Source organism: Gavialis gangeticus, unplaced genomic scaffold (genome assembly GCF_001723915.1).
Source record: "Gavialis gangeticus isolate Ggan-Ray unplaced genomic scaffold, GavGan_comp1, whole genome shotgun sequence".
Lineage (NCBI taxonomy): Eukaryota > Metazoa > Chordata > Crocodylia > Gavialidae > Gavialis > Gavialis gangeticus.
Genome location: NW_017729024.1, coordinates 50,585,951 through 50,594,053, shown reverse-complemented (window position 1 = coordinate 50,594,053; position 8,103 = coordinate 50,585,951). Strand labels below are relative to the sequence as shown.

General features: G+C 46.7%; 1 long non-coding RNA gene across 1 annotated transcript in view; it reads right to left on the bottom strand.

Annotated features, from left to right (window-relative positions):
* Window positions 1-409: 409 nt before the first annotated feature.
* LOC109298206 overlaps window positions 410-8,103 on the bottom strand; it is a 13,730-nt gene continuing 6,036 nt past the window's right edge. Inside the window, exons 2-3 of the long non-coding RNA XR_002097529.1 lie at window positions 2,411-2,415; window positions 410-420 (exon numbers count right to left, since the gene is read on the bottom strand). This is a non-coding gene — a long non-coding RNA (uncharacterized LOC109298206). The remainder of the gene's footprint in view (window positions 421-2,410; window positions 2,416-8,103) is intronic.

Here is an 8,103-nt window from a genome sequence, read left to right as displayed (position 1 = left end):
AATGGGGCCACAGGAGGGAGGGCAGGGAGCTACATCCAGGAGCACAATGTGCCCATTCTGCATGGCTTGGGCTGGGATTGCAAGGCGGTGACAGCATGGGGCAGGAGCCTGCAGCAGGAGCATGGGGCAGGAGCCTGGGGCAGAGCCATGATCCACTCCCTGTATGCCCATGCCTGCAGAACTGGTGCCTGTTACAGGGGCGTGTGGGTAGTAGATCACAGCTCTGCCCACCATCACAGCCCCACAATCCTAATCCCAATCACAGAATCATAGAAACATACGAAATTAGGTTTGGAAGGGATCACAGGAAGTCATCTACTCCAACCCCCTGCTCAAAGCATGGCCATCACCAAGTATCATTCCAGCCATGGCTTTGTCAAGCTGGGCCTTAGAAACCTCCAAGGATGGAGAGTCTACCACCTCTCTAGGTAACCTTTTTCAGTGCTTCATCACACTCCTAGTGAAAAAGTTTTTTTTCAAATATTCAACTTAAACCACCCTTGCTGCAACTTGAGACCATTGCTCCTTGTTCTGTCATCTGTCACCACTGAGAACAAACCAGCTTCATCCTCTTTGGAATCCCCCTTCAGGAAGTTAAAGGCTGTAATTAAATCCTCCCTCAGTCTTCTCTTCTGCAGACTAAATAAACCCAGTTCCCTCAGCCTGTCCTCAGAAGTCATGTGCCCCAGACCCTAAACCATTTCCATTGCTCTGCAATGGACTCTCTTCAACTTGTCCACATTCTTTCTATGGTGGGGGGCCCAAAACTGGACACAGTACTGCAGATGTGACCTCACCAGTTCAAAATAATTACTTCCCTCAACAGCTAGCAATGTTCCTATTAATACAGCCCAGTATGCTGTTAGCCTTCTTGGCAACAAGGGCACACTGCTGACCCATATCCATTTTATTGTCCACTGTAACCCCCAGGTCTTTTTCTTCAGAGTTGCTGCTTAGGACGGAAGAATCCCATGTAATGGTTCAGATTGGGGGATGACTGGCTAAGTGTAGAGATTTGCATTTGAATTTGTTGAACTTCATAAGATTTCTTTTGGCTCAATTCTCCAATTTGTCTAAGTCAATTTGAATCTTAGCCTGACCCTCCAGCATATCAAGTAACACCCCCAGCTTTGTTATCTATAAACTTGCTAAGGGTTAACTTCATTCCAGCTTCCAGATGGTTAATGAAGATATGGAATAAAACTAGTAGGCATGTGCAAAGCATCTAGTATTCACTTTGGATTCAGCTGAATTGGGGGACAATGATTTAATTCAGTGATTCGAATCACTGTCCTGAATCAATTCAGCTGAATCTGATTCGGAGATTCGGCTGCTGGTGGTCTGTAGTTTCCTGCATCCTCCTTCGTCCCTTTCTTAAAGATGGTCACTATATTTGCACTTTTCCAAAAGTCCAGGACCATGAGTTTTCAAAAATAATGGCCAGGTCTGCAATCACAATGGTCGGCTCTCTCAGCACCCTTGCATGCATTTCATCCAGCCCCATGTACTTGCAAATGTCCAGCTTTTCTAAATAGTCCCTAACCTGCTCTTTTGCCAGAAGGGCTGTTCACCTTCTCTCCACACTGTTGCCTATGTAGTAATCTGGGAGCTGACGTTGTTTGTGAAGACCAAGGTAAAAAGGCATTGAGTACTTCAGCTTTTTCCGTCTCATCTGTCACTAGGTTTCATCCTGCATTCAGAAAGGGACCCACACTTTCCCTGACCTTCCTCTTGTTGTTAGCATACTTGTAAAAACCCTTCTTGTTATGTTCCATGTCCCTTGCTAGCTGCAACTCCAATTGCACCTTGGCCTTCCTGACTTCATCCCCGCATGCCTGAGTAATATTCTTATATTCCTCCCACGTTGTTTGTCCAAGCCTCCACTTCTTGTAATCTTCCTTTTTGTGTTTATGATCACCAAAGACTTCTCTGCTAAGCCAAGCTGATCACTTGCAACATTCGCAATGTATTCTGCACATTGGAATGGTTTGTTCCTGTGCCGTAAGCAACATTTCTTTAAAATACAGCCATCTCTCCTGGACTCCTTTCTCCTGCAGACTGGTTTCCCAGGGAATTCTACCCATTGGTTCCCAGAAGGAGTCAAATTCTGCTTTTCTGAAGTCCATGGTCCATACTCTGTTGCTCTCTTTTCTTCCTTTTGTCAGAATCCTGAACTCAGTCATCTTGTGGTCACTACTGCCAAACTTGTGGTCCACTTCTACATCCCCCACCAATTCTTTCCTGTTTTTGAGCAATAGATCAAGAAGAGCATGGCCCCCAGTTGGTCTCTCCCACACTTGCACCAGGAAGTTGTCTCCAATGCTCTCCAAAATCTTTCTGGACTGCCTGTGCACTGCTGTATTGCCCTCCCAGAAGATGTCAGGGTGATTGAAGTCCAACCATGAGAAACAGACCCTGTGATCGCAAAACTCCCACTAGTTGTCTGAAGAAAGCCTCATCTACCTCATTCTTCTGGTCTGATGGTCTATAGCAAACACCCACCACAACATTGCCCTTGTTGCTTTAACCTCTGACGTTAACCCAGGGACTTTCAACAGGCCTGTCTCCAGCTTCACACTGGAGCTCTGAGCAATCATTTGGCTCTTTTACATACAGCACTACTCCACCTCTTCTCTCCTGCTTGTCCTTCCCAAACAGTTTGTATCCATCCATGACAGTGTTCCAGTCATGTGAGCTATCCCATCAAGTCTCTTTTATTCCAATCACATCATAGGTTGGGGACCCTGCAAGGACTTCCAGTTCTTCCTGCTTGTTTACCAGGCTTGATGCATTTGTTTACAGACACTTAAGGTACCTAGCCAATTGCTCTACTTTCTTAAGAAGAATTAGGTCTCCCCTGATGCCTCCTCCTGCTTCTGCTTCTGCTTCCTTCAGGTCTCTTCCTTCCCCACTTACCTCAGGGCATAGTTCTTCATCCACAGATGAACATAATTTAAACCCCTTCTCACTAGGTTAGCAAACCTGTCTGCAAAGATGCTCTTCCCGCTCTTTGTCAGGTGGATCCTGTCTCTTCCTAGCAATCCTTCTTCTTGGAACAACATTCCATGGTCAAAGAAGCTAAAACCCTGCTGGTGATGCCACTTATGCGGCCATGCATTGTTCTGCAGGACGTATCTGTTCCTGCCAGGACCCTTCCCCTTGACCAGAAGGATTGAGGAAAACACAACCTGTGCCTCCATCTCCTTCCACCTTGCACCAAGAGCCCTGTAGTCACTCTTGATCTGCTCAGGGTCACCCCTGGCAGTATCACTAGTGCTCACATGGATGTGCAGCATGGGGTAGTAGTCAGAGGGTTGGACTAGTCTTGGTAATCCTCCCATGACATCTTGCATATGGGCTCCAGGTAATCAGCAGACCTCTCATGACAACAGGTCAAGCCAGCAGATGGATCCCCCATGCCCTGCAGAAGGGAGTCTCCAACCACCACCATCCATTGCTTCCTCTTCATGGCAGTGGTCTTGATCTTTCCCACCTTGGGGATTCCTGGCCTGGTCTCTTCCACCAATGGAATGCACTCCTCCCCTTCTGTTGCTCGTGCTCCATATCTGTTCTCCAGGAAAACCACTTCCAGCTTCCACCTTCCTGGGAGTCTATACCCTCTTCCTTTTCTAGCACCTCTTCTGGCAATCCTTCCTCCACAGTCCTTGAGGTTTCCTCCAGCTTGGAATCGATGAAGTCCTCATGGTGGAGGATGCTTCAGAGCCTTGCTACCTCTTCCTATAGATTTCTTGCCTTCTCCATGAGGAATATTATCAGAAGGAACTGTTCATATTACAGGAACTCCCCCACCTGGCTGACACCAAAAGGAATCTGCAAGCCACAGTCTGCACAGCACCAAACCAGGACCTAGGTGGAAGCCTCAACCGTATGTGGTGCTGCCTGGACAGACATCTCACAGGTGGAAGCAGAGGAAGAGCTGGAAGTGGCAGTGGCTCTGGGATTGCAACATCCTTCAGCTATCTTTCTGGGTCTTCTAATCTGCTGCTTCTCACTTAGCTAGGAAAGGTCTGCTTGGAAAGAGAGGCACAAACTCCTCTGTAGCTGGCCTGTTTGCTGTTCCTTGATCTGGATGGTTCCTTTTTCCCTGCAAACTCTTTCCACTCAGCAAGGTTACAGTGAAGGAATGTGAGAGAGAGTGTCCAAGAAAACTCTCTCTTACTCAGGACAAGAGGCTTAAGTCTTGGTCTACTTGCTGAGTTTTAGCTGCTAAAATAAAACCATATAGTTAGTCAATCCTAACTACATATATAAAAAATATATATATTACCTTTTACACTCCCCTTCAAAGAGGGGTGGCATGACTTATGAACTGACTAGCAAACTGCTTGTAAACTACTTACAAACTGTTCTGTTTGCTTCTCCCTGGTTGCTTGGACTGCCTCTTTATATACCTCTCCTGGGCCTGGACTGGCTAGGCCCCTTTGTTAGGGCCTTTTGTCACACCTAGGCAGCAATCAATCAGAAAATTAGTCTACTTAGCTGCTCAGAGCACACACTCAAGTATACAAATCCATCAAATAGCCCTCAGTAACCCAAGCACACAGACTACCCTGGTTCAGTTACCTTCTTATAGCAGAATCTGGTGCCTGGTTCCTGGTTCTTCTTCCCCTTCCTCCTCTTGCTCCCAGAAAACTGTCCTCTTTGCTTCCCCTTGTTTGCTGCTCAGTCCCCCAGCCATGCTCACTCTGTTCCTGGAGGCCACTCCCCACCCCACCCACCTGTGATCCCACCCACTTGGCTGTGCATCCTTGCCCACATAGGTCTCAGCCAGTCTCCATGGAGACCCCATCCACCCACTCCGTCCAGTGCCCCTGGCAGTGAGCGTAGGGCATATGGCCTGGGGTGCCTGGGAAGCAGGGCTAGGTCTGGCAGTTGCAGCCAGAAGGAGCCACTGTTGGGGATGCCAGAAAATGTATTCTGGTGACCACACTGTCCCAGCCCTACTGCGTGCGCTGGGGCAGTGGGACTGGCTGCACACACCACAGCCTGAGCTGCCGCCAACACCTGGGCTGGGTAAGGCCACTATGGACCAGACAAAATGTCTTGGTGGGCCAGATCCAGCCCATGGGCCATAGTTTGCCCATCCCTGATCTAGGGCATGTAGAAATTTGATAAAAATTCTTCATTCTAACATAAAAGGTATAACAGGATCTAATGGCTGAAAACTTGAAAAGATTAAATTGATTCAGCCTCAGGCTTTTTGACTGCCTGTACTTAGCCATTCTAGCAAATCTATAGATTTCAGAACTGCCTAAACATCTGCATTAGAGCAATAATAATCCAGTTTGTAGTCTTTACTCAGTAATGCTCCTTCATGTTTTCAGTGACACCCTGATTCAGAGGTTACCCCAAAGATGGAGAGAAACATGGGGTTCAGTGGTGCAGTAACATCCCACTTCAACTCTGTAATGTGTTTTCAGTGAGCTCTCTGCTGCTGAGAGCTCTGATTTTGGTCTCCAGTTTCCACTGCTGATTATATCCCGTGTTCTAGTGTCCTCTCTGCCACACACAACCCCTTTTCAAAATCCTTGTTCTGTGTTTGAGGGTAGGAATTAAAAAAAATATTAGTGATAATTGCTTCTCAGGAGGTGCATCTATAGAAGACATCAACAGCCCTGTAGCCTCTGAATACTGTGCAGTAGTGTGCCACAGTACAAACAGTGCTAATACACTACTGCATAGTATTATTAAGCTGCTGCACAGTAGCATCACTTAATGGGGCCTCACCCACAGTATTGTGTCTAGTTTTGGGCCCCATACTTGAGAATGATGTGAATAGTTTGGAAAGAGTCCAGCACAGAGCAATAAAAATATTAAGGGCCAGGAGGCAAGAGTTATGAGGAAAGGCTAAAATAACTAGGGCTTATTTAGTCTGCAGAAGAAAAAACTGAGAGATTTGAGAACAGTCTTCAAATACCTGTTATTATAGAGAGGGTGCTGATGCTCTTTCCTCTGTGGCGATAGGAAACAGGAGTAGGAACAATGGCCTCAAGATAGGGCCAGAAAAATTTAGGTTGGAGATTAGGAGGAATTTTCTGACTATCAGAGTGGTCAAGCATTGAAAGATGTCCCCTAGAGAAGTTGTGGAATCTCCATCATTGGAAGTTTTCAAGAGCAGATTAAACAGGCACTTGGCTGGGATGATTTAGTTAGAAATGCCCCTGCCTTGAACAGGGAGCTGAATCAGATGACCTTGTAAAGTCCCTTCTAGCCCTACATTCCTATAATTTTACATATATTATAGACATCCATCACTCATATTGATCTTAAGCAGCTGCCATGTTGTTATTAGGTAGATAATACATTGTAAGAAAATGTTCCCAGGAAAAAAACTTTGCTTCTTAAGTTCCTGTTTCTATCATAAGGTGCTAGTGCAAATATGTGTCAAATGATTTAAATGATAATTTTCACAGATTTTTTTCATAGACATTAGGGCTGGAAGGGACCTCGGAACATCATCAGGTTCAGTCCCCTGGCCCAGGGGCAGGGAGTCAGCTAGGGTCAAAGGATCCCAGCAAGATTAGCATCCAAACATTTCTTAAAAGAGTCCAGAGTAGGTGCCTGCACCACCTCTGGAGGGAATCTATTCCAGGCCTTGGGGACTCAAACCATAAAGAAGTTTTTCCCTATGTCCAGCCTAAAATGTTCTTGGAGGAGTTTGTGACCGTTGGACCTAGTCAGATGCACACCCCTTATACACTTATAAGCTGCCACCAGGTCACCCCTGAGCCTCCGCTTTTCCAAGCTGAAAAGTCCCATGGATCTCAGCATCTCTTCATAAGGCCTGTTCTCTTGCCCTCTGATCATGTGCGTGGCTCTCCTCTGGACTCTCTCAAACTTCTCCACATCCTTCGTGAATTGTGGAGCCCAGAATTAGATGCAGTACTCCAGCTGAGGCCTCACGAAGGTTGAGTACAGAGGGCGGATGACATCCTGAGATTTGGTTAGGAAGCATCTATGGATGCAGCCAGAGTTTTGTTCACTTTATCAACTGCGACATCGCATTGGTGGCTCATGTACATCTTGTGGTCATCCATGACCCCCAAGTCCTTTTCAGCCATTGTGCTAGTGAGCGTAGCACTGCCAGGCCTATAAGCATGATGCAGGTTCCCTCCCCTCCCCCTGAGGTGGAGTATCTTACATTTATCTGTAATGAATGTCATCAGGTTTTTATCCACCCACTTTCTAAGCCTATCAAGGTCAGCCTGGATCACGAACCTATCCTTGGGTGTGAGTGCTGTATCCCAAAGTTTGGTGTCATTGGCAAAACGGCCAGTCCGCTTCTGACACCAATGTCCACATCGTTAATAAAGATGCTAAAGAGTACAGGTCCAAGGACAAAGCCTTGTGAGACACCACTGGTCACGGAGTACCATGATGATTCACTTCCGTCAGCTACCACTCTCTGGGTCCGACCTTGGAGCAAATTCCCCAGTCACTGGATTGTGATGTAGCCAAGGCCACAGTTGGCCAATTTTTCCATGAGGAGATCATGGGACACCAGATCAAAGAGTTTTTTAAAGTCTAGATATATGATGTCAATCTCTTCTCTCTTGTCCAGGTGATATGTCACCGGGTCATAGAAGGAAATGAGATTGGTCAGGCAAGACCTACATACAACAAAGCCATGCTGGCTGTCCCTCAGGATGCTGCCATCATCCAGTTTGTCAATAACAGTCTCTTTGATCATTTTTTCCAAAATCTTTCCAGGGATTGAGGTCAAGCTGATTGGCCTGTAGTTTCCTGGATCTACTTTTCTCCCTTTCTTGAAGATAGACACCACATTGGCCTTCTTCCAATCTTTGGGTACTTAACCTGAGTGACACAATTTCTCAAATATCCTTGCCAGTGGCTGGGCTATCATGCCTGCCAGCTCCTCAAGTACTCTGGGGTGCAAACTGTCAGGACCAGGTGACTTGAAGGTGTCCAGCCTCTCAAGGTGTTCCTTTACAAGGTCTTTACCAGTGCTGGGTATAAATTCACACTCACCCTGGCCATCCCACATCATGGGGCGGGGCAGGGCAGTCCCTTTGGGCTGGTGAAAAACCCACACAATGTACCCATTACGTAGGTTGGATTTTC